The 23,173-nt window shown below is 39.0% G+C and overlaps 1 pseudogene; it reads right to left on the bottom strand.

Annotated features, from left to right (window-relative positions):
- Positions 1–12,743: 12,743 nt before the first annotated feature.
- LOC112300492 (forkhead box protein K2 pseudogene) lies at positions 12,744–22,808 on the bottom strand (annotated as a pseudogene).
- Positions 22,809–23,173: the final 365 nt, after the last annotated feature.

Raw genomic sequence — 23,173 nt, 5'->3', positions numbered from 1 at the left:
ATTTTATATGTATATTAGCTATTGATTTCCAATATAGACAAGGATGATCTCCCTCACACCCCCTCATCTCCTCCTTTGTTCACATTGTTTAATTACTACTCAGATTGATCAATTTTGAAAATTCAAGCAAGATATTAAAACCTGCATTTCTTATACTACAAACCATAGCTGATATCTTTTGACTTCACATTTGATAAAATGAGGACACCTGTAAGGGTCAGATGGAGGTTGATGGATGATAAGAAAATAAGTTATCTTTCTATCCCAGTGCTTGAATTATATTTCCTACTCTATAGGCCCATTGCTATGACTCTTGTGCCCCACAAAGGGGAAGTTTTTATCATAAAATTTAAATAAATTATCCATTTTTTATGGCTTCACCATATCCATAATATCTTTCTAAGCTCTCAATCATTATACATTCTATTGAGTCTGTTTTTTTATCTCTGGACCACACTTTCAAAAATCACAACTTCTACTGGGTTTTTTTAATTATTTTTTTTTAAGAAAAGAAGTTTTATTTGTTCTTGTTCTTGTAACATTTTCAGTTTGAATGGCACAAATAAAGACATAGCATTTAGTGAGCCAGTCCATTTTATCTTCAGTAGTACTAGTTGGTTTTTTTTTTCTCTCTTTTTTTATTGTTATTCAATTACAACTGTCTGCATTTTCTCCCATCCCTCCACTCCACCCCAGCCAATCCCACCTCCCTTCCCCACCTCAACCCTCCCCCTTCATTTTGTCCTTGTGTCCTTTATAGTAGATCCTGAAAACCCTTCTCCCCACTATCCCCTCCCCACTCCCCTCTGGCTATTGTTACCTTGTTCTTAATTTCAATGTCTCTGGTTATATTTTGTTTGCTTTTTTCTTTTGTTGATTATGTTCCAGTTAAAGGTGAGACCATATGGTATTTGTCCCCCACCGCCTGGCTTATATTTTTAAAAGATTTTATTTATTTATTTGTAGAGAGAGGGGGAAGGAAGGAGAAAGAGAGTGAAAGAAATATCAATGTGTGGTTGCCTCTCACATGCCCCCTACTGGGGACCTGGCCTGAAACCCATGCATATGCCCTGGCTGGGAATCAAACCAGTGACCCTTTGATTTGCAGGCCAGCACTCAGTCCACTGAGCCACACCATCCAAGCCTGGTTTTCTTGGTACTTATATTAACTAATCTCATTATTTCTTAGATACCTTAGAGTCTTTTTCAATTCTCACATTTTTGACAGCTCTTTGAGGGTATAATTGACACATAATTTTATATGCAATTATCTTCTAATTTTGAAATATATTAGATATAAATACTTTGGATTTAAAGAAGAGTTGTATGAAGAAACATTCATCCAGACTGGTAGGAGGGGTGGAGACAGGCAGCCAGGGCGGACAGGAGCTGCAAGGTGGCAGCTGGTGGACTGGGTGGTCCCACATTGTTGTGTGGATAAACTGGGAGGAACAACTGGGGAGTGAGACTGATTGTTCCAGCAACAGGGTTCCAGCACAGGGAAATAAAGCTTCAAAACCTCTGGCTGAAAAAACCTGTGGGGGCTGAGGCGGCAGGAGGAACTCCCAGCCTCACAGGGGAGTTCATTGGAGAGACCCACAGAGATCTAGAATGTACACACACAAAAAAATATTTTAAAATTTTAAAAAAGAGAGAGTTGTAAAAATGGTACAGAGTCCCCCTATATATCAGGGGTGTCAAAATCATTTTCACCAGATGCCACATCAGCCTCATGGTTGCTTTCAAAAGGCCCAATGTAATTTTAGGACTGTATAAATGTAACTACTCCTTAACAGTTAAGCAAGAGCTCAATGATGCTGCTGGGTGGAAACAAGGTGCCGGGACAGATAAAACAAGGTGGACGGCTGGATTCGGCCCACAGGCCTTGTGTTTGCCACCTGTGCCCTATATCCTTCAGCTAGAATCTCATAATGGTAGCATTGTGCAATGATCAATATTAAGAAATTAACATTGGTATGATACTATTACTAAACTGGAGACTTCATTGGAGTTTCAACAGTTTTCCCTGAAGTGTTCTTTTTCTGTTTTAGGATCCAATACAGGATCCTGTATAGCCTTTAACTGTCAATAGTTTATATCCAATCTGTAATAATAGTTCCTGAGATTTTCTTGTCTTTTATGAATTTGACACCTTTCAAAATTAATTATCAGGTATTTTGTAGGAAGTCCCTCAATTTTGAGTTTGTCTGATATATCTTTATAATTAGAGGAAAGTTATGAGTTTTTGAGATGAATATCAGAGAAGTTATATGTACCTCCTCAGTGCATGATTGTATCACACACATTATGTAGATATATATTACTGGTGATGATGTCCACCATGTTTTTTTATCATAAAGTTACTTTTTCCCCTGAGACTATGCAAACATCCTGTTTCTCCTTAAACTGTGCCCACCTGAATTTATTTTTATTCTTGTCCTTCAACTTGGTTGTTGATCCTCTTAGTAGTTCAAATATTTCCCTGCCTCTCCACTAGGGATAGATTTTTCTGGTTGTTTTCTCCAGTTGCTATCTTTTTCACTAGTGTTCTAACAGCAAAAGTGTTCATTCCTCCTGTTCCCTCAGATGAAGGCTCCTGTTCCTAACAGGAAAGAGAGGAAAGTCTTCTAATGGAATTGAGTGTTCCTTCGACAGCAGCACTTCTCCGCACCCAGTGTTTCACCATGAGAGAGACTTCTTAGAATTCTTTGATGTGATTGCCTCCCATAGTTCATGGAGATGAAAAATGCACTAGAATGCAGATTTCATTTCTCCTGTGATTTGTTTTATAGTTCTGATATTTCCTCTCACTATTTTTAGGTTCACTCATATTCATTCACTTGTACTTAAATGTCTGTATACAGTTAAGAATAAAGAAACAGAAACGTTTATTTCAAGCTCTATCTGTGGATAGAGGCTTGCTGATGGCAGGCTCCACTTCAGCATGGTCATGTGGGGCACCAGACCATATTTTATCGATGGAATGCTTCGTAGGCAAAATGGAATGGGTTTTGTTCTTCATTTCCTAGAGGCAGATTTGGGTGGATGACTGTTCTTCACATAGACTTTAAACTCCACTTTTTGTACCTCCACAGTATCAACATCACCTCTCAGAGCTTCTTTCAGTTTCTATCAGGAAGATCAGCTCCTGTTTAATCAACATACCCTTAAACATATTCTAGGCTGTGACTTTCTTGGCACTGTTTTATCTGTTAGCAGTTTTCAATCCATTTTTCATTTCAGAAATGTGCTTACATCTATTATCTACTGATTACTCCCACATACAGTTTATAAGTTATGTGCCTTCATAATTATCTCATCATTTTATGATTTCTTACAAAAGTGTTAAAAATGAGCAATTAGTTATTTTGAACCAAAGCTAAAATTTTTATTTCTGATTTAATTAAAACATGCATTTTAAGGATGAAATTTAATTATAAAAATAGTATTTTGTAGTTGTTACTCATCAAATGCTAGATTTTAAAGATTCTTAACCTTTTTTTCTCTTTGGCCTTATAATAAATAGAGTTATCCAGAAACCGATATATACTATGAAGGATTTTGAAATATGATGCAAGGCATAAAGTTGCCTTTGGAAACAGTTATATTGTGAACATTTTTTTTCTTTTTGTCAGTTTGCATAAGTACATTGTGGGATAGAATGAAAAGAGCAATGGACTTGGAATAGAATGTAGACCTACACTCTAGTATCTACCTTAATCTGTATCTCAGTCTGCATACATTGGGTAGTTTGCCATGGTAATAATTTGGGTCTTTTCAGTCATAAACTTTATTATTCTAAGCCTTTGATCTCTTTATTTTATTATCTTCAATGATGTTTTGGATCCTTGAAGCCATTAATTCAGCTTCATTGGTCAAAGTTTTAATTTGTTGTCACCTAACTTACCTAGCAAACACGAAGTTAACTTTCTGAGCATTATGAATGTCCCTCTATGGTGGACACTATAACCATAATGCCTTCCACTCCTACAGTGTTTTCCTAAGAAAATTTTCCATGTACATAAAAAATTAAGATAGTATGAGGGGCACCTTCAAGTAGTTCATTCCTCTAGGAGGTCATGTTCTGTACCAAAGGATCATGCCATTTAGGAAGTGAACCAGAAAATGCCAGTGGCCAAAGGAAAGCAAATCTGTAAGCTGGCCAGCACTAAGACTTCATGACAGCAATTGGATAATTTATTCAAATTCTCCTTTTATGAATCTAAACATGATCTATAGAAGGAATGAAAATTTGGCAGGAGGAGTTGAAAAGATGCATGTGAGGGGAAGTCATGAAAAATCAGAGGTTGAGGTTGAACACAAATAGAAATATGATCATGTTTATATAAAAAGTGTGTCAAAACTGAGGCAAAAAGAAGTTGTTCATAATAGAAGGTGAAGTAAGGCCTTGGCTGGGTACTCAGTTGATTAGAGCATCCTCCCTATACACTAAGGTTGTGGGTTCAATCTCTGGTCAGGGCACATACAAAAAGCAAGCAATAAATGTATAAATAAGTGGAACAAGAAATGAATCTCTCTCTCTCTCTCTCTCTCTCTCTCTCTCTCTCTCTCTTTCTCTCTCTGAAAAATCAATAAATTAAAAATAAATTTGAGTGAAGCAAATGATTATAGTAGAACCAGAACAAGGAAGAGTATATATTTCAGTGGTAGTAGATGGAGGATATCCTACTGAATAAAGGCCAAATGGCCAAATCTTAGGTAAATTTTCCTAGGTCCAAAACTACTTTCTTTCTTTTTTATTTTTGCTCAATTACATTTGTCCCAATTTTCCCCCCATTGCTCTCCCATGTCCTGCCCCCAACAGCCCCACCCTTCAGTGAGTCCACACACTGTTGTCCATTATCATGAGTCCTTTATACATGTTCCTTGACTAGACCCTTTCCTTTCTTTCCCCATTTTTCCCTCCCCACTCCCCCTCTGGTCACTATCAGTTTGTTCTTTATTTCAATGTTTCTGGTTATATTTTGCTTGCTTGTTTGTTTTGTTGATTAGGTACCATTTAAAGGTGAAATCATATGGTATTTGTCTTTCACCACCTGGCTTATTTCACTTAGCATAATGCTCTCCAGTTCCATCCATGCTATTGTGAAAGGTAGGAGTTACTTCTTTTTTTTGCTGCGTAGTATTCCACTGTGTAAATGTACCAGAGTTTTTTGATCCACTCATTTACCCGTGGGCAATCAAGCTGTTTCCAGCACTTGGCTATTGTACATAATGCTGCTATGAACATTAGGGTGCATAGGTTCTTTTGAATTGGTATTTCAGGATTCTTAGGGTATAATTTCAGCAGTGGGGTCATCAGATCAAAAGGCAGTTCCATTTTTAGTTTTCTGAGGAAATTCCATACTGTTCTCCACAGTGGCTGCACCAGTCAGCATTCCCACCAACAGTGCACCAGGATTACCTTTTCCCCACATCCTTGCTGGCACTTGTTTGTTGATTTGTTAATGATGGCCATTCTGACCTGTATGAAGTGGTATCTCATTGTGATTTTAATTTGCATCTCTCTCATGGCTAGTGATGTTGAGCAATAGTTTATATGTCTATCGGCCCTCTGTATGTGCTCCTTGGAGAAGTGTCTGTTCCAGTCCTTTGCCCATTTTTTAATTAGATTGCTTCTCTTCCTGGTGTTGAGTCATGCCAGTTTTTTATATTTTGGAGATCAACACCTTGTCTGAGGTATCATTGGCAAATATGTTTTCCTATATGGCTGTTTCTCTTTTTATTTTACTTATGTTTTCTTTACCATTCAGAAACTTCCTAATTTGATATAGTCCCCTTTGCTTATTCTTTCCTTTATACCCCTTGCCCTAGGAGATACATTGGTGAAGATATTGTTGGTTTCTATAATCTCTGGTCTAGTTATGGATTCCCATTAGACTACATTTATCCTCATTCTCATGTGCAATATAACCACAATGTTACTATTAAAAGTAAGATGAATGAATCTCTGTTCTAGCCACCAAAATAATCCAGACCATAGCCCTTAAAGTGTCCAGTAGTGTCTTCTTTGCACTCACCAGAAATGTGGGGTATAAACACCAGGGCTTCTTGATATGGTATTTCAAGTATTATGGATGCTAGAAGAAAATTGATTCACCAATTTAAATACTAGTGAAACAGTAAATATACCTGCCCATTTGCATGCTACTCTCAAGCATCAAAACATTCACTCATGAAACACACACTACAGGAGTAATTAGAGTTTACCTAAAGTACAAACTGTGGCAGGCCATAATTTCTTCCACTAGTTATCAAAAAAACACCATACTCTGAGACATTCTAAAACATCCCTACACTGAATCAACAGAAATCTACAAATCTAGTAACATGGTTGGATTTTTCTTGCCTCACAGGACAGTAAGGCAAGACAGGTTTCAGCCTGAGGTCATCCTGCATTTAATTCATGACATCTTTACTATTAGGTTATAGCTGCTAAAAGTGAATAATCTGGAAGTTTCTTACACAGAAGTAATGAAAAATAGGAAAAGAAATATTCAGACTCATGAAGGAAAATGAAAAATAGAAAAAGACTGTCTAGTATAATATTGTAATGGCAAAAAATATATATACAACTATTATATAATAGTTGTGTGTGTGTGTGTGTGTGTGTGTGTGTATATAAAATAGTATGTGATATTTTGTGATATTTGGCTTAAACATAAAAGGTTTACCTTTAATATTAATTCAAAACATATTACTAGTGTCAATAAAACTGGATTATTTATATATCCAAGTCCATTTTACTTTAACATATGAATATTTTACATATTAAATATTTGATTATTAATCACATGGGATTAATAAATATAGTCATAAGTTTTGCTTTTCTCAATATTCAATATGTGTAATCCATGTAGTTTCAAATAAAAATTCCAAATGAATACAACATTGTATCCAGGTTTTCATTTAGAATTCAGGACTGAATTTTAGTTTCCAAAGATTTTAGAATTTTAAATTATAATTGACTAATAAATAGATTCCATCTGTTTCTTCAATAAGATCATATAGTATGTGAAAAATCTTTATCTCCACTATTACTAAGAAGATAAATGCCCTGGTGGGTGGCTCAGTTGGTTGGAGAGTTATCCCCGGAAATCAAAGGGCTGCATGTTTGATTCCTGGTCAGGGTACATGCCTGGGTTGTAGGTTCAATTCCCCGTCAGGATGTATGCAGGAGGCAAGTGATCGGTATTACTCTCTGGCACCAGTCTCTCCCATTCTCTCTCTCTCCCTCTGTATCTCTTGCCATTTCCCCTTTCCTCTCTCTCTAAAAATCAATAAACACATTTTTAAAACACTTAAAAAATAATATGAATATATAGTGCTTTAACACATATATAAAGTTAAAGTAATATAATTTTTTTCTTTTTTTTATTCAGTTACAATTATCTGCATTTTCTCCCCATCCATCCACCCCACCCCAGCCAGTCCCACCTCCCTCCCCCACCTCTACCCTCCCCCTTGATTTTGTCCTTGTGTCCTTTATAGTAGTAATGTAAATTTTATCTATTTCAACAAATTATTTTGATAATGATAGTTTGACTATAATGTGATTTATTTTCTAGGAAAATAGCCTCTACCTTAGACCTTGAAATTCAGAGCAATTAACATGAATGAAAAACACTCCCCAAGAGGAAAGTGAAAATAGCATTGACTGAACTGCTACATGACTCACATTTGACAGAGTTTGTTACGATCTGTGTGGGAAATTTCCAAAATCATACTTTGACCTCTTTCTTTGGATAAAAAGCAAGAGAGAGTTATACTTAATATACTGAAGTTTAGATGCTATATTTTGGTACTAATTGAGGAGATTAAATTAAAGACAAATCTATAGTGATCCACAAGACCTAGCCACAAAAAATGTATCAGCTTAGAATATTACTAATTTTAGTCTGCATAAATAATATTTACAATTTATCTAATAATAGATTCCTTCTTTTTTAAGAAAAATAAATTCATAAAAGTCTCCACAATGAACATAATTGTGAGGGAGATAGATCTTATTTCACATACAAAAATTAAGAGGTAAGAGCTTACGTAGGAGCCTGGTCAGGAATTAAAAGTACAGCTATTGGCATACACTTTCTATTTAGAAAAAATTCTCAGATCATACAAGCCAAGCCATTTAGTGTCTAGTGTTCAGCTTAAGAGAGGTAGCAAACCCCATAGAGTTAGATCCCAAGAAAGGTCAATAATACAAGTACACCAGCAACTCATATCTTGAAGATAGTAGATTATGAAGCTATAAATCTTGCTTTTAATTTTGGTGAGAAACTGTATTGGAACAAAAGATTAATGTAAGTCCTTTCTCAATAGCATCCAATAAGCTCCCCTCCCACCTTTTTAAATGAAAACATGCAAATGAGACAGGATGGGTTAAAATAAAATCTTTTCTGGAACTTTGAAATCTTGGACCAAATTTCAGGGACTATATAAGCAACATTTCTGAAATATTACTCACAAGCATCCTATATGGCAGATATACTGACAAAAAGACTGATATTACTTGCTGAACATGATATAACCAAATGTACGTCCAGCTGCCTGCTGCTACAAAAGCCAATATTTTAAAGACAGGTGCTGATGTACAGGAAAGTGGTTTATTTTCAGGTGTCAGAAACCTAGAAGATGGGGGGAGGGGAAAGAAACCTAGAAGATGGGGGGAGGGGAAAGAAACCTAGAAGATGTCACAAAGCCACTCATGTCACAAAGCCCATCTTCACATCTCAGTGCAAGCATAGGGAATGAGAGGAGAAAAGAACAGAGATCATGAGAGGAGGTTGAAAAGTTCTCTATGGGCAGATGAGCAAAGACCATTCCAATAAGACAAGTGATGGTCCAGTATGTGACATCCTGGCTTTACAGCATTTAGCCTCCATGGATGAAGGTCAGCAAACTCTCAGACTGGGACTCCTGATGGTTGGAGTCTGTGTCTTCTGAAGTTCATTCTTAGGATACTCATACAAACATGCTGTTTATCTACAAGCTGCATATTAGTCAAAATCAGCACTTACAGAAACAAAAGAATTATGGGGCAAGTACAATTTTCTCCTGTGAAAATGACAGTCAGTAAATGACATGAAAGAGCATGGAGACCTTGGCAACCTCATCCCAAATTCTTGATCAAACCATCTGCTGAACTTTAGTATCACAGAGTCACCTATAAATATAGCGAGACTATGTCCATAGGGAACAAATTTACACCTTCTCCTGAAATTACACTGAGTCCCTTGTAGGATGCTCCTCTTAACTTTAAAGTATTAGGCTTGGCACAGCAATTTTGAGAAAGGAGAACAAGGTAGGAAGGATCACAATACCTGACATCAAACTATATTACAAGGCCATCATAATCCAAACAGCCTGGTACTTGCATAAGAACAGACACATGGATCAATGGAACAGAATAGAGAACCCAGAAATAAACCCAAGTCTCTATGGTCAATTAATATTCAACAAAGGGGACAAAAGCATAAAATGGAGTAAAAATAGGCTCTTCACCTAATGGCGTTGGGAGATCTGGACAGCTATGTGCAAAAAAATGAAACTCGACCACCAACTTACACCATACACAAAAATAAATTCTAGGTGGATAAAAAACTTAAGTATAAGTTGTGACACCATAAAAGTCCTAGAGGAGGACATAGGCAGGAAAATCTCAGACATTCAATGCAGCAACATCTTCATGAATATGTCCCCTAAAGCAAGGGACATAAAGGAAAGAATAAACAAATGGGACCTCATCAAAATAAAAAGCTTCTGCATGGCTAAAGAAAACAGAATTAAAATGAAAAGAGAACCAACAATATGGGAAAACATATTTGCCAATGATACCTCAAACAAGGGTTTGATCTCCAAAATATGTAAAGAACTCACACAACTCCAATCCAGGAAGACAAACAACCCAATTTTAAAAAATAGGCAAAAGACTTAAACAGACACTTCTTCGAGGAGGGCATACAGAGGGCCCAGAGACATATGAAAGGATGCTCAGCATCACTAGCTATCAAAGAGATGAAAACTAAAACCACAATGAGATACCACTTCACACAGGACAGAATTGCCATAATAAACACATCAACAAAAATTAAATGCTAGTGAGGTTGTGGAGAAAATGGAACCCTAGTACACTGTTGGTGGGAATGCAGACTGGTGTAGCCACTATGGAAAACAGTATGGAATTTCCTCAGAAAACTAAAAATGGAACTAGCTTTTGACCTGGCAATTCCACTGCTGGAATTAAACCCAAAGAATCCTGAAACACAAATTCAAAAGAACCTATGCACCCCAATGTTCACAGCAGCACAATTTACAATAACCAAGTGCTGGAAGCAACCTAAGTGCTCATCAGTAAATGAGTGGATCAAAAAACTGTGGTACATTTACACAATGGAATACTACACAGCAGGAAGAAAGAAGGAGCTCCTATCCTTCATGACTGCATGGATGAATCTGAAGAGCATTATGCTAAGTGAAATAAGCCAGGTGGTGAAAGACAAATACCATATGATCTCCCCTTTAAGTGGAAACTAATCAATAAAACAAACAAGCAAGCAAAATACAACCAGAGACATTGAAATAAAAAACAAACTGACAGTAGGCAGAGGGGAGGGGGAGGGGGGGAAGGGGTGGGGAGAGAGGGGAAGGGTCATTGAGGAACATATATAAAGGACATATGGACAAAGCCAAAGGCGGAGAAGAATCAAAGGTGGGATGTGGGGATGGGTGTGGTGAGTGGGAGTGGTGGGGGGGAAATGGAGACAACAGTGCTTGAACAAGAAAAAAAATTAAATTAATAATAATAAAGTATTGGACTTGGGCTTGAACAGGATGCCCTGCTTTGTTTTACACACATGCACACACACTGAGAGAGGGGGACATTTAAATGCATTCTAAAATATGTGCCATTTATTGAGACTATTCAGTATGGATAAAATCTCCAAGGGAGCAACTTCCCATGTGTTCACACTTCCTTTTTTATTTTTGTAATTTTTGATATGTATTACCTGCAGTAACATTGTGACAGCTCCATACTTTGGATTGACACACAATACTTAGAACAGATTTATCATATTTGGTCTTTGGGTAAATGATAAATGTTTTAAAACTGCCTACATAAACCATTCTGAGCTGTTTTATTCCACCAGGAAAATACAGGTATTTTTTCCTCTCTTAAAAAATATTAAATACCAAACTAGATTTAAATAAATAACATTATAATGATGAAACTTAAAAATACACAATAAGGCCAAAGACCTTCTTCTCTTTCTGTTTGCAAGACTGCTCGGCCTTGAGGTCATGGAACACTATGGAAAGATGAGTAATTTTCTTTCAGAGGAGCATGGCCCTGCTTCAGGGAGGGCTCCTATTTTTCACTCTCTCACTGTTCTTTCCTTAGTGGTGGATTCAGTTCCAAAAGGTTGAGGGGAATTTCCTGTGACAAATTACAAAATGACCTAGATGCTTCTACTGCATAACTGCAGGGTTCTTGCTTTCAAGACCTTTGTCAGTTAACCCTCAGTTTCTGTTTTGCCCCAGCAGCTGCTCTTGCATGACTAGGGCACGGGGTCAGGCAAACAGCTGGTCAGACGATGACGAGCTGGTAACCGCACCTAAAATAGCAAACATGCGAAGAGATCTGTGACATTTGTTTGAAAGGGTGTGTGATAAATGAATGAATTTTTTTCCAAATAAAGTAGGAATAGTTTTGTCATTTTAAACACATAATAGTTAGGAGAACTGTTTTACTTAGAGTAGAATATTATGCCAGGGACAAAGTCCACACAAAGAAACACACAACAAAAAGTAGCAAGAAAAAGAAACAGTTAAGTGAAGCCCATCAGCCAGCAGTTCATCCAATGCATCCCTACTGAGTCCGTCTGTGTGTCCCCTACACTGAAATGGAGGAGCAAATTCATCAGGCCGCTGCTCTAACAGGAAAATGGGCAGCTGTCATCACATAACTCCTCCTGCACCTTAACCAGGCAAAGCAAATCATTCCATTGGCTGAAAATAAAAAACATAAATACACAAACTATGTTGTTTCTTTTCTCCAAATAAAATCCACACCAAAGGTCTTGAGTGATTCCAAATATCTGAGCAGGAGTGGAGTGCTCTGAAATGTCAAAGACCCAATTATTTTGTAAAGAAAGAAAGCACACCTCAAAATAGTCTAACTCCACATGTGAACAACAAAATACTGTGTTGCCTGCTAGCCCCACATGTCCCCTGAGGGTGGCTGGGTGGCTCCTGCACTGTCCCCACAGGGAGTGTCCAGTCTTGCTGACTGTGCTGGTACCCAGGGTTCTTCTCCCTCAAAAGGACCGAGAGTCTTTTCTTTGAGTTAAAGCGGGGGTGTCCAACCTTTCGGCATCTCTGAGCCACACTGGAAGAAGAAGAGTTGCCTTGGGCCACTCTTTAAATACACAAACACTAACAAAAACACAAAGACATCTCCTAATGTTTTGAGTAAATTTACAATTTTATGTTGGGCTACATTCATAGCCATCCTGGGCCTCTCTCATTGGACAGGCCTGAGTTAAAGGATGAGCATTGGGCAGGGAGACCCTGCTGGAACCCGGTTTCCTTGTGTGGTTTTAAAGTTCAGGTGTCACTTCTGTCTTTAAGAAGTTTTAAGGCCACCTGGGTTTTGTGTTTTCAATTCTGCTGTGAAGTCCAACTGCAGTGCCCTCTGCCCACATAGAGAATGCACTCCAAGGTCAGCTATAAGAGACAGTGTCTCCTTTTGGCACCACAGAGTTAACAATAAAGTAGGAAAGCTCTCCTGGCCACCAGTTCTGAATGCCCTTCTTCCTCATAGCACCAGTGGTGTGTCCACCCATACTCAGGGCTATGATGATGTTCTCGTAGTCTTTGGTCTTGACCAGCTTCAGCTTCTGCTGCTCTGGCTGGTCCCTTTCTAGTGCTTTGTGGGCAGGAAGGCTGATGCTGATGCCTGTGTCACCAGCATGTGCAGAGGACTCACCCATATTGAGGCCCTTCTGCAGTTTTTATTGGTAGCTGGTGCTGACCTAGAAAGAGGTGCCTGTTGCATATGATGATTATCTGCACAGGTACCATTCAGAGCCTGCTGGCTGCGGCTAGGGTGGCCTAGTTCATCTCAGTAATAGGTTCCACTTTCACTTTTTGGTGATCTCCATTCTTCTGCAGCTCTGCCTTAAGACGGACCAGCAAGGCCACCTGAGTGATTATAGCCTGCCCGGTGACAGTGTTCCTGTTCACTGGGGCCAGCCACGCTGGTGTTGGACACTGCTGGGAACTTGTGGACCATGTGAACTATCTGCATGATGGGCTGCTGGGAGGTTGAGGTAGTCATGGGGGAAGGAACAGTGTAGGTGTGAGCCTTGATCATGGGGGGCAGCTGTCACTGCACTGCAATTAAAATGAACTGACTAGACGGAGCCTCATGCACTTGACAAACCATGCCTCCTGGATGACAGCCAATTTGGGGGTTGTGAAGCACCAGGCTCAGGGATCCCGGGGGACCCAGCAAACCTTCCTACCCTCCACAGCAATGGAGCGACTCTTAAGAGTCTGGACACCAATGGAGCAAGATGACAGAACTCCAGCGTGATTAGGAGCAGATTGGACACTTCCAGACAAGAATGGTCCCAGAGGGGCTCTAAAGCAGGGCACTCCCCTAGGCCATCTTTTTCTAAAAACCTGCTCCATTAATTTGCTTTCAGAGGCAGGATCTTTCCTCCAGAATGAGCCTTTGCCTGGTTCCTCCTGGGAAGGTGGTATTTTGATGAAATGACAATTCAGAGAGAGACTGTGGCAAGCTGAATTCTGCCAGCCCTTGTCCACAGTCTTGCAGTATGGATAATTTTCAGTGATGTGTGTATAAATTCCATTTAGGGTGGGCTGCTTATCAGGAGCCATCATAATTGCTTGTACTACTAATTGTGCACAGAAATACACAATTGGCTTTGAGTCATCCTTTGTGCTGTCTCCACCAAAAGCTTCCTTTTCATTTTCTAGCTGCACATTGTCAGCCATTAAATTGAGATCAGATGGTATCACACAGCCAATTTTGGACCCTAAAGACCCTGCTTCCCAGGGGCTGGATGGGCAGGAGTTTGCAGCACTGATGGTTCCACTGGAGGAGAGCAGGGGGCTGATGACTTGGGACGCTGTGTTTGAAATGTTGATGGTCGGAGGTGAGATGTGTGCCTGCACCTACTTTACCATGGACTCGGGTTCCTCCTGCTTCTTCTTCCTCTTCTTGCTTGACAGGGCAGTGGATGCAGTGTTTCTGCTCAGACACCTGAAAGTATAGCTGCAGTGGCGTACTGTGTCTCTGGAACATGGTCTCCATGAGCACGCAGTTCTAACCAAGGCAGCGCAGGTAGAAGTCACTGCCCACGTGGCCAAGGTGGACCATGCTCATGTTCACCGAGCCCTGTGAGTGGTTGTGGGTGATGGTCACCAAAATTTCATCCTCAGGTAGGTACTCAAACTGGCAGCCCTTAAGTGTGCCACTGTCCCGCCACCAGGCAGGGACCTTCTGCCCGCAACTACACCAGCCCAGTGGTTTGCAGTTGGCTTGCCACTGGGTCTGCGCACCTGGGCGTGCTCTGCCATGGAGCTGCAGCCAAGAAACTGAGGCCAAGAAACACAGAAACCTGGTTAGTGATAAACTAAGGCTGTTCAACTCACTTTTGAAGCTCCCATAAATTTTAAACACAAGAGAGGGTGTATGTGCTAGAGATGAGCTAGACAAAAAGCTAAAATAAAGATAGAAGACAATAAATATTTTTATTTTCAAATAAACAACCTCTCTAAATAACTTCACTCTGTACTTTATTTTTTTAATTAAAGATTTTTTTTATTGTTGTTCAATTACAGTTGTCTGCATTTTCTCCCCACCCCTACACCACAGCCAAACCCACCTCCCTCCCCTGCCTCCATACTCCCCCTTGGTTTTGTCCTTGTGTCTTTAAGAGTAGTCTCGGAAAACCCCTCTCCCCACTATCCCCTCCCCACCTCCCTCTGGTTATTGTTATATTGCTTTTAACTTCAATGTCTCTGGTTATATTTTGTTTGCTTTTTTCTTTTGTTGATTAGATTCCAGTTAAAGGTGAGATCATATGGTATTTGTCCCTCACCGCCTGGCTTATTTCACTTAGCATAATGCTCTTCAGTTCCATCCATGCTGTTGCAAAGGGTATAAGCTCCTTCTTTCTCTCTGCAGCATAGAATTCCATTGTGTAAATGGAATTCATTGTTTTTTGATCCACTCATTTACTGATGGGCACTTAGGTTGCTTCCAGTACTTGGCTATTGTAAATTGTGCTGCTATGAACATTGGGGTGCATAGGTTCTTTTGGATTGGTGTTTCAAGGTTCGTGGGGTATAATCACAGCAGCAGAATTGCTGGGTCAAAGGGCAGTTCCATTTTTAGTTTTCTGAGGAAATTCCATACTGTTTTCCACAGTGGTCTCATCAGTCGCATTCCCACAAACAATATACTAGGATTCCCTTTCCTCCGCATCCTCTCCAACATTTGTTTGTTGATTTGTTTATGTTGGCTACTCTGATTGGTGTGAGATGGTACCTCGTTGTGGTTTTAATTTCCATCTCTTTGATGGCTAGAGATGCTAAGCATCTTTTCATGTCTCTGGGCCCTCTGTATGTCTTCCTTGGAGAAGTGTTTGTTCATCCTTTGCCCATTTTTTAATTGGGTTGTCTTCCAGGAGTGGAGTCGTGTGAGTTCTTTATATATTTTGGAGATCAGGTCCTTGCCTGAGGTATCATTGGCAAACATATTTTCCCATACTGGTGGTTCTCTTTTGATTTTAATGCTGTTTTCTTTAACCATGCAGAAGCTTTTTATTTTGATGAGGTCCCATTTGTTTATTCTTTCCTTTATGTCCCTTGCTTTAGGGGACGTGTCTCTGAGGATGTTGCTGCATGGAATGTCTAAGATTTTCCTGCCAATGTTTTCCTCGAGGACTTTTATGGTATTATGACTTATATTTAACTCTTTTATGCACCCTGAGTTTACTTTAGTGTATGGTGTAAGTTGGTGATTGAGTTTCGTTTTTTTGCACGTAGCTGTCCAGGTCTCCCAACACCATCTGTTGAATAGGCTATTTTTGCTCCATTTACACTCCTGCCTCCTTTGTCAAATATTAATTGACAGTAAAGACTTGGGTTTATTTCAACTCTCTGTTCTGTTCCATTGGTGTATGCGCTTGTTTTTATGCCAGTACCAAGATGTTTTGATTACAGTGGCTTTGTAATACAGTTTGATATCAGGTATTGTGATCTCTCCTGCTTTGTTCTTCTTTCTCAAAATTGTGGCAGCTATTCAGGGTCATTTATGGTTCCATATAAATTTCTGAAATGTTCGTTCTATATCTGTGAAATATGTCATGAGTACTTTAATAGGGATTGCCTTGAATATATAAATCGCTTTGGGTAGTATGGCCATTTTGATGATGTTAATTCTTCCAATCCATGAGCATAGTACATGCTTCCATTTGTTTGTGTCTTCCTTAATTTCTTTCTTCAATGTTGTGTAGTTTTCTGAGTACCTATCTTTTACCTCCTTGGTTAGGTTTATTCCTAGGTACTTGATTTTTCTTGTTGCTATATCCAATGGGATTTTTTTCCTGATTTCTGTTTCTGCTGTTTCATTGTTGGTATAGAGGAATGCCTTTGATTTCTGAGTATTGACTTTGTATCCAGCTGTAGTGCCAAATTCATTTATTAGGTCAAATAGTTTTTTTGGTGGAGTCTATAGGATTTTCCATGTATACTACCATGTCATGTACAAACAGTGAGAGTTTCACTTCCTCCTTTCCAACCTGGATGCCTTTTATTGCTTTTTGTTGTCTGATTGCTGTAGCTAGGACTTCCAATACTATGTTGAATAGAAGTGGTGAGAGAGGGCATCCTTGTGTTGTTTCTGATCTTAGTGGGAAAGCTCTAAGTTTTTGTCCATTGAGTATGATGTTGGCTGTAGGTCTCTCATATATGGCCTTTATGATGTTGAGGAATGCTCCCTCTATTCCCACTTTGCTGAGTGTTTTTATCATAAATAGGTGTTTTACCTTATCAAATGCTTTTTCTGCATCTATTGATATGATCATGTGGTTTTTGTCTTTGCTTTTGTTTATGTGGTGTATTATCTTTATTGATTTGCAAGTATTTTACCACCCTTGCATATCTGGGATGAATCCCACTTTATCATGGTGTATCATCTTTTTAATGTATTGCTGGATGGGGTTTGCCAATATTTTGTCGAGGATATTAGCATCTATGTTCATCAGTGATATTGGCCTGAAGTTTTCTTTCTTTGTTATGTCCTTATCTGGTTTTGGGATTAGGATGATGTTGACTTCATAAAATGAGTTTGGAGTCTTCTATCTTGTTGAATTTTTGAAATAATCTGTGGAGCATGGGGGTTAGTTCTCCCTTAAACGTGTTCTAAAATTCTCCTGTGAAACCATCTGGTCCAGGGCTTTTGTGTGTCAGAAGCTTTTTGATTACTGTCTCAAATTCATCAGGTGTTATTGGCTGTTCAGGCTCTCTGCTTCTTTTTCATTGAGTTTTGGAAGGTTATATTTTTCTAGAAATTTGTCCATTTTATCTAGGCTTTCACATTTCTTGGCATATAGTTCTTCATAGTAATTTCTTACAATCCTTTGTATTTCTTTGGTATCAATTGTAGTCTCCCCTCTTTCATTTCTGATTGTGTTATTTGGATCCTCTGTCTTTTTTTGTTGATGAGCCTGCTTAAGGGCTTGTCGATTTTTTTTTTTATCTTTTCAAGGAACCAGCTCCTGTATTCATTGATCCTTACAATTGTGCTTTTATTCTCTATGTCATTTAAGACTCCTCTGATCTTGGTTATTTCCTGCCTTATACTTGCTCTGGGTTGTCTTTGTTGTTGTTCCTAAAGTTCTTGTAGGTGTAGGGTTAGGCTGTTTATTTGAAATGATTCTATTGTTTTAAGGTAGGCCTGTATCACTATGAACTTCCCTCTCAGGACTGCCTCAGGATTTTGGATTGTTGTGAGTTTATTTTTGTTTGTTTCCAGAAAGTTTGATTTCTTCCTTAATCTCATTCTTCACCCATTCATTGTTTAAGAGCATGCTTTGCAATCTCCATGTTTTTTTATTGTTTTGGGTTTTTTCTTGACATGTGTTTCTAGTTTCAGTCCCTTGTGGTCAGAGAAAATGCTTGATATGATTTCAATTTTCTTGAACTTGTTGAGGCTTGTTTTTTGTCCTGTCATGTAGTCTGTCTTTGAAAATGTTTGATGTGTATTTGAAAAGATTGTGTATTTTGATTCTTTGGGATAAAAGGCACTATATATATCATTTAAGTCCATTTCATCTAGGGCATTGTTCAATGCCACAATATCTTTGTTGATATTTGGGTTGGGAGATCTGTCTATCTTTGACAGTGGGGTGTTAAAATCCCCTACTATAATTGTGTTGATATCAATATCTTTCTTGAAGTCCTCCAAGATTTTCTTTATGTATTTGGGTGCTCCTATGTTGCGTGCATATATATTTACAATGTTTATGTGTTCTTGCTGGGTTGTTCCTTTGAGTATTATGAAGTGTACTTCTGGGTCTCTCTTTATGGCCCTTCTTTGGAAGTCTATTTTGTCTGATATGAGTATGCTATCCCTGCTTCGTTTTCCTCTCCATTTGCTTGAAAAATTTGTTTCCAACCCTTCACTTTCAGTCTGTGTAGGTCTTTTGTCCTGAGATGGGTCTCTTGTAGGCAGCATATGTGTGGGTCATGCTTCCTTATCCATTCAGCTGTTCTATGTCATTTGATTGGAGCATTTAATCCATTTACATTTAAGGTTATTATTGTTAGGTACTTATTCATTGTCGATTTTTTGTACCTATATTCCTCTCTTTCTTGCTCTTTTCCTTCCTTTCCTTAAAGCAGTTCCTTTAGCATCTCTTGTAGAGCTGGTTTGGTGGAAATGTATTTTTTTGGACTTCTTTTGTCTGGGAAACTCTTATTTGGCCTTCTATCTTGATTGAGAGCCTTACTGGGTAAAATAGTCTTGTTTGCCGGTCTCTGGTTCTCATTACTTGGAATATTTTTTGCCATTCTCTTCTGGCTTGGAGCGTTTCCATTGAGAAATAAGGTGCTGGCCTTATTGGGGCTCCCTTGTATGCTACTTCCTCTTTTTCCCTTGCTGCCTTTAATATTCTCTTTGTCTTGGAATTTTGCCATTTTACTTATAATGTGTCTTGCTGTGGGCCTCTTTGCGTTCCTCTTGATTGGGACTCTCTGTGTTTCCTGGATTTGTGTGACTTTTTCTTCATCAACATAGGGAAGTTTTCCATCATTACTTTTTCAAACAGGTTTTCTGTCCCTTGCTCTTCTTCTTCTCCTTCTGGTATCCCTATTATACAGATACTATTTTGTTTCATGCTGTCCTGTATTTCCCTTAATCCCTCATCACTGTTTCAGAGCCTCTTTTCCTTTTCTTGCTCATTCTGGGTGGTTTTTTCTACCTTGTCCTCCAGTTCACTGATCCAGTCTTCTGCTTCATCTAGCCTGCTTTTGATTCCTTCTACTGTGTTCTTCAGTTCAGAAATTGTATTCTTCATTTCCTCTTGGCCCTTGTTGATAGTTTCTATTTCCTTTTTCATGTTCATTTAGTTTGCTGTGAGTTCATTGTAGTTTCCCTGTAGTTTTTGGTAATTCTGTGTGAGCCCATTAAGCTTCCTTATAACCAATTCTTTGAACTCAATATTTGATAGTTGACTTGCCTCTTTTTCATTTAGCATTGTTTCTGAGACTTCCTCCTTTCCTTTCATTTAGGGCTTGTTTTTTTTGTCTTCCCATTATTTGTGAGACTCTTCCTGTTAGCCTCTGCTTCTTAATTTGCTCTATTCTGTCCCCCTGCATTTATGGTGTGAACTTCTGTGGTAGAATACCTGTAAGATTCAGTGGTACAGACTCCTTGATCTCCTGATCTTACTGATCTTGGGCTGTGGTTTATGTTGGCTCTTGTATGTCTTTGGTTTTTGGTTCTTGTTGAGACTTTCTTTGGTGGGCCTTTCCCACCAGCTGGTTATCTGAGGCTTAGTCTATCCCCCACCTCTTGTTTTCTGTTGTGCAGGTGTGGGCAGGTTGTGTTGGAGCTCATTCCGTATGTACAAGGTATTGATGCTTTTCTCTTGCTCTTGTTCAGTTGTTTGTTCTTAGTAATTTCTTCACTATGTAGTTATATTTTCTGATAGGTCCGGTGTTGAGTTAGTGTGACTTCCACTCCCTTCTTCACCTTCTCCTATTCTTAGCTGTTGTTGTTACCTTTGTTGGTGGGTTTCCTCTTCTGGGAGGTATCCTGGTGTTCACAGCTTCTTCCTACTCTTTTTTATGTTAGGCTGTAGGGGGAAGGCAAAATGGTTTAAGAGGGCAAGAGTGTATTATATGATATTTAAAGTACCAGCCCTTAGAGAAGAGATAGGAGATCCTTTAGATATATATATCTATAGTGTTAACTGTGATATTTTACCCACCTAGCCACTTTTTAGAAAGGGTGGATAGAAGATAAGACTCTTTTGGGGGTGGGGGAAAGGATTGTGAGTTGGATCTAGAAAGCTGTGAGCTTGTGGGAGGTCAGATTATGAGGTAAAGTGAGAGTAAAGGGTAGAAAATAGGTGTAATGTGTGAGAGAATAGATTTAACCATACCACTAATAAAGTTCATGAAACAGTGAAGTGGGCTGAGATCTGGGAGAAGTTCTATGTAGTATTTACAGATGTATAGAACAGTTATTATTTACAATAGTCATGGAGCCGCAATCATATGACAGAATCTATGTGATCTGGATAACTAGAATAGGGAGTATAGGTCCTAGAGTAGTGTGCTAATGGAGCCCAAGTGAAATGAAAGACAGTTAATTAACAATACACTGTGGAAGAGAGAACAAGGGGAAACCAGTCAAACAATGCAAATTAACCAGTCAAGGAAAGAAGACTAAACAGAAAGAAGGGAGATGCAAAAATATTAATAAAATGAGTGATGTGAGGATAATAAAAAAAATAATAGCACAATATCTTGCAAGTTCTGTGGAGTAGCAAAGTGAAATTTGTTTCACTGTCTCAGCTGTTGGGATGCCCCCTCTTTGGGTCCAAATTTGGTCTTTTCAGAATTCCAGATTTTATTGTCTCACCTCCGAGCTATGGGTGTGTGTGCATGGGGCCTTCCTTCATTCACACTCTCCTCGGTGCCTTTGGTCTCACGTCCCTCAGAGTTGCACTCTCCCTGGTCAGTGCCTGTGGTCTCAGTGTGGTGTGCACTCTCCCCCACCCCCTGCCGGTGCTTAGGATTTGGGCTCGATATCCCCCACACCCCTGCGGGAGTGCCGGGCAGCCTGGTGGAGAGGAGACTGGAGCTGCTGCTGCAGGAAAGTTCCCTAAAGTGCCCCCAAGGGTCTTTTTCTTTTTGAGAAAATCCTCCTGCTCAGTCCTGCCGCTCCATACAAGGAAGGGCCTGTCCCCTCGCACAGTCCACCTCTCAGGCTAGACCAGGGACTGTCCGGGTTAGGGCTCCACACAGCCCAACTCTCAATTCTCCTCAGCCAGCGCCCAAGGTCTCCGGTGTGTTTATCACACTTTATCCTTATTCCCCTCCCTGTGACCTCAAGCAACTAAGTCTTTCTAGGTGCTGCTCAAGCCCTGTTCAGCAGGGGAGGGAGCTATTAACCCGGCTCTGTCCCAGGAGTCCTGTGGCAGTCCTAGCTTGTGCTTGCCTGGGTCTGCAGTTGCCCTGGTCCCCGGGACCTTTTTGTCCTGAAGTAATCCCCTTACCATCTGTTTTTTCAGTGTCTTCAATACTTTTTGGTCTCCTATCTTCTAAAACTCTGGGGTGCTATTGGCTGTTTGCTTTGTTCCTCAGTAGATCGGCTAGGTGTTTCACCAGTGTGTAGGAGAAGTGGACTCTGCTCCCACCTATCTTGCTGCCATCTTTCCTCCTGATTTCAAACTATCTGTACTTTAGATATTACATAAAAGAAGGGTAAACTTGTTATAATTAATCATTCATCACCATATGTAAAACACGATTCTATAAATATTCATTTATAGAATTTATAGAAAACATCCCAATATTATATTTTGAATGTTCTCCTAGAGAAAAAGAAGAAAAATAAATCATTAAGCAATTAAAACAAAAAGAAAAAGGTAAAGGAAGTGTGGGCATGGGAGTGTTAATAATAACCAAAAATATGTATATCTCCTAGATGTCTTGGGTAAAACAATTTTAAATCTCCATCTATTTCTGGTAAAAAATTTTGGTTTTAAATTTAAAATCCTGTCTTAATTCCAAAAGAGCTGACAAGTCCCAGTAAGAGTAAATGAGGAAATTATATACTTGCCATGCAAGCCCACTTTCAATGTGGCTACAGAAAGATGGCAATACTAAAAATAAGCTACTGAAATTTATATTTGAAGAAACATATTTAACCTTACAATATTGCTTTTGAATAAGTGGGAAAGGCACAAATTTTGAAATCTTTAAAAATGAAAATTCAGGAAAAAAAACTTCTGTTGCATTGGAAATTAAGTAGTTATCATAGAAGAGATGGGTTAAATCACACTACCTGCCATTCTACTTTCAGAGTTTGAACAAAAACAGAAAATAAGTAAATAGCATCATTGACTCTGCACACAGTTGAATAATTGTATCATTTAATTCTAAACTTAAAAACAGAAGTTAAATATGTAAGTACCTCGTAAATTCTGAAGAATGTAAGGAACCCAAGAGCCTGGTTCCATCCCTACAAAAGGAAAAGAAAGGCAGTCAGAAACTTCAGGAATCACCAGAAGCTGCCCTGAAGAAGCTGAAAATGTCCATGACATATCCTCTCACCCTCCAGCTTGTGGGAGAAATCATGTCAGAGTAATGCAGAAAGTGCTATGACAATGATAACTGCTGTTAATAAGAAATAGTATAAATATGTATCCATTGTAACATTTATGACATACTAAACGCAACTATGCTAAAGTGATTTATAAGTGTTACCTCAGTGAATCCCCTATGAGATAAGTACTATTATTATGATGAATACCCCATTTTTCTGATGAGGAATGGGAGACCTGTGGAGGTTCGTGGTACTCCCATAGTAAAGGGCAGATGGTAC

Source organism: Desmodus rotundus, chromosome 6 (assembly GCF_022682495.2).
Source record: "Desmodus rotundus isolate HL8 chromosome 6, HLdesRot8A.1, whole genome shotgun sequence".
NCBI classification, from domain to species: Eukaryota; Metazoa; Chordata; class Mammalia; order Chiroptera; family Phyllostomidae; genus Desmodus; species Desmodus rotundus.
The sequence above is the reverse complement of the archived record's forward strand: the minus strand, read 5'-3'. Positions and strand labels throughout refer to the sequence as shown.